Source organism: Suncus etruscus, chromosome 6, assembly GCF_024139225.1.
Source record: "Suncus etruscus isolate mSunEtr1 chromosome 6, mSunEtr1.pri.cur, whole genome shotgun sequence".
NCBI classification, from domain to species: domain Eukaryota; kingdom Metazoa; phylum Chordata; class Mammalia; order Eulipotyphla; family Soricidae; genus Suncus; species Suncus etruscus.
The window spans coordinates 39,429,729-39,439,888 of NC_064853.1; the positions used below are offsets into that span (position 1 = coordinate 39,429,729).

The 10,160-nt window shown below is 41.3% G+C and overlaps 1 non-coding gene across 1 annotated transcript; it reads left to right on the forward strand.

The window, feature by feature from the left end:
* Window positions 1-5,899: 5,899 nt before the first annotated feature.
* Window positions 5,900-6,032, forward strand: LOC126012571 (small nucleolar RNA SNORA51). Its single transcript, XR_007497026.1, has one exon. It is a non-coding gene; the product is annotated as a small nucleolar RNA SNORA51 (small nucleolar RNA).
* The last annotated feature ends 4,128 nt before the right edge of the window (window positions 6,033-10,160 follow it).

The window sequence follows — 10,160 nt, forward strand, 5'->3', positions numbered from 1 at the left end:
AAAAAAATAGCACCTTGAACATGGCCAAGTGTGGCCCTAAAAACAAAAATAAGAAAGAGGCCCTTGAAACAAGTACCAGATACCCCCCACTCATATGGGAGGAAAAGGAGGGGTGGGAAGGCTTATGGCAAGGATTTAGTGATACGATAAATCAAATATTCCCAGACGCCTGTGAGGGGGCTAGCTAATGCACCTCTATGCTTTAATTTTTTTTTTGTCACTGAAAAACATGGCTAAGCAGAACAATAGAAAATAACAACAGAGGGCCCGGAGAGATAGCACAGCGGTGTTTGCCTTGCAAGCAGCCGATCCAGGACCAAAGGTGGTTGGTTCGAATCCCGGTGTCCCATATGGTCCCCTGTGCCTGCCAGGAGCTATTTCTGAGCAGACAGCCAGGAGTAATCCCTGAGCATCGCCAGGTGTGACCCAAAAACCAAAAAAAAAAAAAAAAGAAAGAAAATAACAACAGAAAGACACTGACCTGTCTATTTATAGTGGTAGCTATCAACTTCAATACTACATATGCCCCATAACCAAAGAGCCAGGAGTAAGCCTTGAACAACCCAATGTAGCCTAAAACACTAAAAGAAACAGAGAGTAAGATGCCAGAGAGATGATAGCGTAATTGGTTGAAGCACATGCTTTGCATGCAGAAGGCTCAGCTTCCGTTCTGTCCACATGGTGCTAGGTTTCCCCACTCACCCACTATAAAGAGCAATTCCCAATAGCCACTAAGCACCACTAGATGTGCCCCCCTCAAAAAAATAAATAAGAGGCCTGAAATACATAGTATGCTTTGTGTTCTATATCTGGTCTCTGTCAAAACTACTCAACTCTATTGCTATAGCAGAAAACAGCCATGTACAACATGTAAACAAATGAATGTAATGCTTTCCAATAAAACTTTATTTATAAAAATGGGCTGGGCCATGGGCCAGATTTTCAGTCTCTGTTTTCAAACAAGGTACTCTGGAAAGAGGAACAATGGATGAGCTTTCCTCTCTGGTAGATAAAACTAGAGATTTCATGTTAGAGACCCAGGCCAGAGGTCTGACCATTGCTGGCTCAAAGTTGCCAAGAAAGAAAAGCTCCTGAATCACAGAACAAGCAAATAATAAACGAGTTTTGAAAATAATTAAAATTGAAAATTGATTGCCTGGGCCAGAGCAGATTTATGCAAGGGGCCCATACTCCATTGGGAGTGGAAGGAAGGTTTCTAAGCTCTGTGTTGAACAAGCTAAGCATTTTTTCAGATTATTCCCAGCATAATATGCCAAAGGGAATAGGCTCCATTTATTATTTCCTTAAAAAAATCAATGGACTGAAACATTCCCTCTAGACCTATAATATTTATTTCAATGTTCTGTCAATAAATATAACAAGGTTAGCTTTCTATCAGTTTAGTTGGAAGAATCATTTGAGGGAAGTTCTATTTGTTAAGCTCGATTACAGAATGCAATCAATAGGAGAAAATTCCCTGGTCACTATAGGCAAGAAATATAGTGCTCTGAGGAGCCATCTCAGGAAGGAGATGGATGGCATGGCCCCTAATCTTTTCTTCCTTCCCCCACAAGTAGGAAGGTGCAACTCTGAGTCATGGAGTGTCAGGCTAGGTCAGGCCCCATCTGGTGCTGTGAGGAAAACTGAAGCCCAGAAAGATAAAGGGGTTATTTCAAGTCCTGGAATAATCAAAGCTAAATTAAAATGTAGACATTCTAATCTCGGAATTTTTCCCACATCTTGAATTGTCCAGTTGACTCAGCTTGGACAATAGGATACAGAGACTTGTGGAGAAATATATGTACTTTGGTTTCAGCTCAGTTGAATAGGCCTTTCAAAACAGACCAATCTAGGTAGAAAGTCTAAGAAAAGTATTAAAAGAATAGGCAAAAAAAAAAAATTTCCCTCTAGGAGTTGGGGATTCCTAAAGATTTGAAGATATAGAAAAAATGTCTCACATTTTACACTTGTCCTCTAACATGAGAGAGAGAGAGAAAAGGAAGAGAGAAGAGCAAGAGAGAAAAGGAAGAGAGGGGAGAGAGAGAGAGAGAGAGAGAGAGAGAGAGAGAGAGAGAGAGAGAGAGAGAGAGAGAGAGAGAGAGAGAGAATACATACCTGAAACTGGCTGTTGGCAGTGCTGCTGGGCTGGGCTGGGCTGGGCTGGGCTGGATAGATCCACTCACCTAAACCTAAACCTCCATGGATGAGTCATAGGAAACAAGTGTGTAGGATCAGAAGACTTGACAAGTTGGCTGAGTTCCATCATATGCTTGAGTGGGTGAAGCCATTTCAAAGTTCCTGCCTTGTCTTTCCTGGATATAAAATGGGAATAAAAATGACAATACTTTAGCCATATGGTAGAACGAATATGAGAATTTATATATCACCAGACAGATACAAACAACTATCAGTTTTCTTGATTGGTAGCTTATTATTAATAGAATTTAGTGTATACCACACTAAATGCTGTACACCACACATTTTATTATATTTAATTCTCAAATGACATTAATGTTCTCAGGTTATAAGCATGTAAAATACTCTTTAGAAAAAAACATAAAATAAAATACTCTTTAGATCTTGGGGCAGAGCAGTGGCACAGGCCATAGGGCGTTTGCCTTGCATGCACTAATCTAGGACGGAACGCATTTAGATCCCCTGGTGTCCCATATGGTCCCCCAAGCTGGAAGCAATTTCTGAGCATATATCCAGGAGTAACCTCTGAGTGTCACCAGGTGTGGTCCAAAGACAAAACAAAAAAATATGCTTTAGATCTTAATATCACATTTAGAAGAGGGAAGAGTGAAGATTTAAACCCAATTACCTAATTCCCAATTATGTACAATGTTGTTTGTTCCACCCCATTCCAAAGCCCATCACTAATTCATTTAGAAAACTAGGTCCTGGGGCCAGAGAAGTGGCGCTAGAGGTAAGGTATCTGCCTTGCAAGTGCTAGCCAAGGAAGGACCACAGTTCGATCCCCCAGCTTCCCATATGGTCCCCCTAAGCCAGGGGCGATTTCTGAGCGCTTAGCCAGGAGTAACCCCTGAGCATCAAATGGGTGTGGCCCCTCCCAAAAAAAAAGCAAGAAAGAAAGAAAAGAAAATTAGGTCCTGGTCTTTAATACACACCTCTAGGTCTTCAAGATCTCAAATTATCAAATAAGACTTCAATGAGTCAAGTGCTCTGTCCAAAGTCATGCCTCATCAGTAAAAAATCTTGGACATGGGGCCAGAGTGATAGCACAGCAGTAGGGAGATTGCCTTGCACGCAGCCAATCCAGGACAGATCCCTGGCATCCCATATGATCCCCTGAGCCAGAAGTGATTTCTGAGTGCATAGCCAGGAGTAACCCCTGAGCATCATAGGGTGTGGCCCAAGAAGCAAAAACCAAACAAAAAAACTTGGACATAAAGCTAATTTGGGGGGCCGGGTAGGTGGCGCTGGAGGTAAGGTGTCTGCCTTGCAAGCGCTAGCCAAGGAAGGACCGCGGTTCGATCCCCCGGCGTCCCATATGGTCCCCCCAAGCCAGGGGCGATTTCTGAGCACATAGCCAGGAGTAACCCCTGAGCGTCAAACGGGTGTGGCCCAAAAACCAAAAAAAAAAAAAAAAAAAAAAAGCTAATTTGGTCATTCAACTGAAGACTAAAATATCCTAAACATAAAGTAGCATTAGCACTCACAAATCATTGCTGCGGTAATTTGGGGAAGATTACTTAACTACTGTGGTTAAAAAAATACTGAGTTCCTAACATGCCAGGCATTATTTTAGACTCTGGAAATACAGACGAATTCAACAGTCTGCTAAATATTACTACCTACAGCTTCTTCAGTGAGTCCAAAACTAAATTCAACTATCCCACCAGCCACTCAAATCAAAACTATGGGCATAATCAGACTCTGCCCCATCTCTCATCCGGCCCCATTACATCTGTTGCTCCTGGGTACAAATATAGTCACAATGCTTTGTTAATATGAAGCCCCCAACTGATTGACGGCAGAAAAATCCAATATTTTTTAAAGCTATCTTCTATTCTATATTGTCTTGCACATTCCCTACCAAGTATTTCTGATACTACATTCTGACATGTTATTCCTGAACCCTACTCCTTGCAGTAATAATCAGCTAAACCTCACAGTCTTGGGACCCAAGAGTTTTTCAGATGTGCCACTCTTGGATGCTTGAAAAGAATAAGAAATGCTCATGATGAATTGCTATGATAAAAGAAAACAGAGCATTGGGCTAAGGGGTCTCACACTTGCGGCCCATGGGCCGCAAACGGCCCTTCGTACAACATTTTGTGACCCTGCCCTAGAGGAATTTTGTTTTGTTTTGTTTTGTTTTAGTTGTTTGGGTCACACCCCCCAATGTTCAAGGCTTACTACTGACTTTGCACTCAAGGATCACCCCAACTTTGCCTCCTGCGGCCCGCAGGTAAATTGAGTTTGAGACCCCTGGAAGCGTTCCTGAAATTCACATTCCTTAAATAGTCAATGACAGAGGTCTCTGACTTGCACAAGCCTTTTCCTTGAAGAAGACAGCTGCTAAAAGGAAATCTAAGAAGGGCTTGTCATACAGCCACTAGGGGACCAATAGGGATAATGAATAAGAGGGCAACATGTCCATAAGTAAGAGGATGGACATGAATGCTTGCACTACTGCAAACTCTGATCAAACTAACAACAAAAAGGATCTTATCTGTTGTTTCTCTTCCATAAATATCAGGAATTCATCTACTTCTCCTCCATTTCTATTACCATCATCATATGAATTCAACAACCATAATTTTTAGTGTGGAATTTAGTTATCATCTCCTAACTTGGCCCCCTAATCCATTCTGGCCCTCCAGTCTATTTTCCACAGAGCCTCCAGTAATCTTTTTAAATGCAAATTTTATCATGTATTACCCTTGCTTAAACTTTTTCAATGGATTTCACTGCACTTAAGGCAAGATTTTAAACCCTACAGTTTCATTCTGTATGTCCCTGAGGAAACAAAACTGACTTTGAGACATGGATTTGAGTGACGATGGTCCCAAATATTACAATTAAAGCAGAGAATGAAGAAAGTTTACCAAAAATGTTGAAAAGTTACAGACTGACACCTTGTTGTCCCTATTCTTTAATAGAAATCCTTATTCCTTTTTTGTATGCAATATGAAGAATATAAAAACAACTAGCTGGAAATATTTGTTTTACACTCAGTAGACTCCTTACTGTTTCCCTAGAGTCAGGTCCTCCATATGAATCAACATCAATCATACTGATCAATTTGTACTGATATCTACTGCTGATGGCACATATGATGAGAAGCTTCTTTAGCTAAGCTTGGTGAGAGAGAACCTCCATTGAATCTATGCATAGCCTTCATCCCCACCACCACACAATTCTTTATAATTGTGTGCATGTGTGAGATGCCTGCAGACAGGCCAACTGACCTCAAGGGAATAAATCTTCTGAACTTCACCCCTCACCACTGAGCCCTCAATTATCTATCTACCTAATAGACTCCATACATTTCTTAATATCTTCATGGAGAGATCATCTTTCAGGCCCTCCCACATACATGACCAACTGGTCTCATAGTCTCATTTTGGCTCTCCAAATTTTCAAGTCATTTCCTCAACACTAAACAACTCCAGCTTTTCCATAGATGTGCTGCAGCCACAATACTGCTCCAGCTTCAGGAATTCCACCAGCAATTGAGAACTGGCTCCCAAGTGTCTTTGACAGACATTAAATCCTGACTCCTAGGAAAGTATTCCTATACAGTGAACTCTCCCTGGTCTAAATTTCTCGTCCTACCTACCACCCCAAGTTTAAAGTCTTAGAATTTGCTTCTATATGTATTTCTCTGCTTCCTCATGGTTATATAAAAAGAAAAAAAAAGAAAAGATAAGGCCTCCCAATTCTTACCACAGGCTGTGTTCTTTACACTGACTGTATAGAAAGAGGAGGTACAGTAAATGCACCCCATATACACCTCAACCCAGGCCCTTTGCCTGGTCTGCATTATGAATTGGAGGACCAAAAAAAAAAAAAAAAGAAATTATCGATGTCAATTCCCTCCTAGGGAAATCTCATCTCACATATATACAGATGTGACAGAATATCCAAGGTCCAGAAAGATAATTAAACAACAACCTAATATTAATCATATCCACATATCTGAGCTTTCATGCATCTTTACTGGTCCCACAGGTTTGTAAGACTGTACTAAACCCATGTTTTTGGTGGGGGTAGAGCTCACACTTTACAGAGTCCAGGGCTTATTCCTAGCTCTGTGCTCAGGGATCACTCTTGATAGGTTCAGGGGATCATATAGGATTCCAGGGATTAAACTCAAGTGGGCTGCATACAAGACAAGTGCCCAACCCACTGTACTATTGCTTCAGCCCTTCAACCCAATTTTTTGTTTAGTTTTGGTTGTTGTTTAGTTGGGATATTTTGTATGTGTGCATTTACATATATGTGAGAGAAATATAGAGAAAGAAAGGGAGGGTTGGGACTTTCTGAGATAAATCTTAGAGCCTCTCATGTATTAGGCATGCACTCTAGATTGAACCACAAGCCCATCCCCAGGCCAGTTTCTTTCTAAATCTGTTCAACATTTAAAAACCTATTATCTGGGACCGGGGTAGTGGCATGAGCAGTAAGGCATCTGCCTTGCTCATGATAGCCTAGGATGAACCACGGTTCGATCCCTCAGCGTCCCATATGGTCCCCCAAGCCAGGAGCGATTTCTGAGTGCAGAGCCAGGAGTAAACCCTGAGCATCACCTGATGTGGCTGAAAAAAAAACAAACAAAAAAACCTATTATTCATGTTCATCTTGCCCCACCAAATTTTTATTTCTGAATTAACTGAAAGAACAAACTATATGAAAAGAAGAAAGGGGGATCACTTATAAACTATAATGCCATGCTAGCTCTGTCCCATAAATTAAGATTTTAGAAGACATCTCCTGGGTTCTTTTTCAGACTCAAAGACAAGAAGTAGTACTGTATCTGAATAAAGAACTCAATACCTGGTCTCTAGAGCATAAATTCTGGGCCTGACTTGGTCATTCATTGGCCCTTACTCTTTTCTATTTACTGGTTTTTTGATAATAGATAATATCCACCTTTACAACTACACCAGAGGTAATTATTAGAGATAATATCCAAAAGAGACAGAAATATAGGTTCCATCACCAAAATCAAAGCCACTACCATTTTGCTCTCATTGTTGGCATTGTGCACTCACTCGTACAATAAATACATATTGTGTATGCTGGGAATATTAGAATAGTAAGAAAGCCATAATCCCTAATCTCCTAGACCTTAAATTCTAGTGAAAAAAACAAGTTTTCCTCAGATAATAAAATCAAGTTTATATATAGTTACAAGCCAGCAGAATATTATTAAAATTGCCTATGAGCAAAAACAAATAATAAAGTTAGCTTTGGGGCTGAAGCAACAGCACAATAGGTAGGGTGTTTGCCTCGCATATGGTCAACCCAAGTTCTATCTCTGGCCTCCCATATGGTCCCTGAGCCTGCTAGGAGTGATTTCTGAGTGTCAGAGCCAGGAATATTCCTAAGCATTGAGGGTATGGCCCAAAAACAGGATACAACAACAACAATAAGTTAGCTTAAATGCTTACATGAGAATATAACATTTGAACTGATATTTGAATCTTCCATAGGTGTAAACAAGGCCAAAGAAAATGAAAATAAAGGACAGGGGCCGGAGAGATAGCATGGAGGTAAGGCATTTGCCTTTCATGTAGAAGGATGGTGGTTCGAATCCCGGCATCCCATATGGTCCCCTGTGCCTGCCAGGGGCGATTTCTGAGCCTAGAGCCAGGAGTAACCCCTGAGCACTGCTGGGTATGACCCAAAAAGAAAAAAAAAGGACAGGGAAGAACTTTCCAAGCAAATGGTGGAACTTTCCAAGCAAAAGCAATGATTCTATAATGGGGAGCAGGGACAGTAGAGTTGGTAGAGGAGAAGGATCAGCATAAAGAACTCCCACAGGTCAAATAGAGAGACTTGTTAGGAACTGAAGCTGAGCAGCATGAAGGGCCAAGTCCTGTAGCCTTAAGAACCCAAGAAAGATTTTGACCTTCTTGATTAGACCACTCAGAGGAAGACCAATAAGGGATTTAGACAGGGATATTAACCAGGAGCTTGCTTTGGTTGCAGAAAGTGGATTGATGGCAATAAGACTAAAAGCAAAAAGACAAGTGAGGAGCCCTTCAAAGCAATGCAGGCAAAAGAAGATGGAGGCTTGGTATGTGGGTGTAAAATCAGCAGGACTTGGGTGATGGGTGGAAAATGGGCTAAGAGCAGCTGCTGCTGACATCTTGTGCTCTCCACAACTCATGAAATTTGCAAGATCCTTTTGGTTTTGAACAATGGAATCTCATTTTACAGAGGGGTTAGATTTTTGAAGCCTGTGCATAAGACAAGAATTGTATACAGTCAAAAGTACCCTTGAAAAATTCAAACCACTTATAAAGGCCAGTATCCATGGGTTCGTTTACACAATCCTGAACAGAAATTTTTAGGCACACTAAAGTTAGAGAGGCGCTGAACTAGAATAAAGAAAGTCACAGAAGGAAAGTCCATATGCAAATGTCTGGGCATTCAAATCGCTCTGCTTTTAAGACTATTCAAATCCCTAGCAGTGAGGATTTGGAGGGAGGAGTTTGGAGGGGAGAGAAAGTACATATGGAGGCAGGGGCAGGAATCTTTAAAACTTTCCACTTTCTGAATATTCCATTCCATTTAATATTATGTCTTTATAACTCTAAATCATACCAATATGTTAGCTTTTCAAATTAGGAGGCCTAAGTGTAGGAAACCCATTCCAATATCTGCTCCAATCTTTATGTCCTCTTGCTTCGAAGTTCTTTCCTAAAAGCCCTGTTTCTACCCAGTTCCAGATCTACCTGAATGCAACTGGGGTATAGCCAAACGCCTACAATCAATCCAGATACCACATGTCACTAGCATAGCAAACAACCCCTTAATCTTAGTGGCCACAGACAACACAGATTATTCCTTACTCATGTCACTGGCACATCCCAGGTTTGCTGGAACTCTATTTCATGTCTCTTCTCCCAACTAATGAAAGTGTTTCCAACATTGCCAGTCACCAAGACAGAGAGAATGAGAGCTCTGGAGAGGACTTCACACAGCAATTAAATGCCCAGAGATGGCACCAGTCACTTTCATTCACAACTCATTGGCCAGAATGAATCACCAGAATTCACCCAACCACAAGAGGGCCAAGAAGTGCAATTCTTCCATGTGTTCAGCAGGTGCATAGCCAGAAATATTTGACAAACAGCACTAATGACTTCCACATGCTCTCAATGTACAATGACAAGAGGCAAGAGAAATGAGCTTTAATTATTAAGTCTGTGTTTGGATCCCAGGTCCTGTGCAACCATGTGGCTGAAAATATGTGCCCCACACATGCCCCAGGGGCCAGACTCTGTACCCATACAGATTCCCAGTTGAAAGTACTATCTTGAAGATTAAAGAGAAGCTCCAATGGAGGCAGCTAACAGTCTAGGGCTCAGATTTCTACCATCTCCTAGATTTCTTAAAAACCAAGCAGCATATTAGATCCTATAGCTCATACCATTAGCAAAAATTTCTTACAACTTTTGTAAGTGCCTTGGCTGGGGAGTTGAATCCCAACTCTCATGAGCTCCCATCAAATGATTGCTGCACCTTGCAGTAGATAGTTTCCAAATATGGCCATCAGTCCTTCCTTCTAGTGCCAGAACACTAATGGTGCTCTTCCCATCAACTGCCTATTTACCCTTCCTTTGAATCTTTTGTCTAGATATGACAAGTAGAATTCAGGATCAAGATTTCCTAATACATTCAGTGTTTTCCCTCTGAAGGCTCTGAATCCATGCTAAAAGAGAGCCAGATCTAAGCTTGTTAATGATGAGGCAGAGACCCTGGAGGAGAGACTATCTAGTCTCAGCAGATCTCTCCATGGAACAGACATGGCAGAGCAGCCCCCATGAGGCAGATCAGCTGCCCATAACATCATGAGAAAGAATGCAATAGTTCTTTGAAGTCCCTACAAATCAGATTGGCTGTAATCCTGCACCAGAAAAGGGAAAAGAACCAACAATTAGATGTACATGTGCAATTCT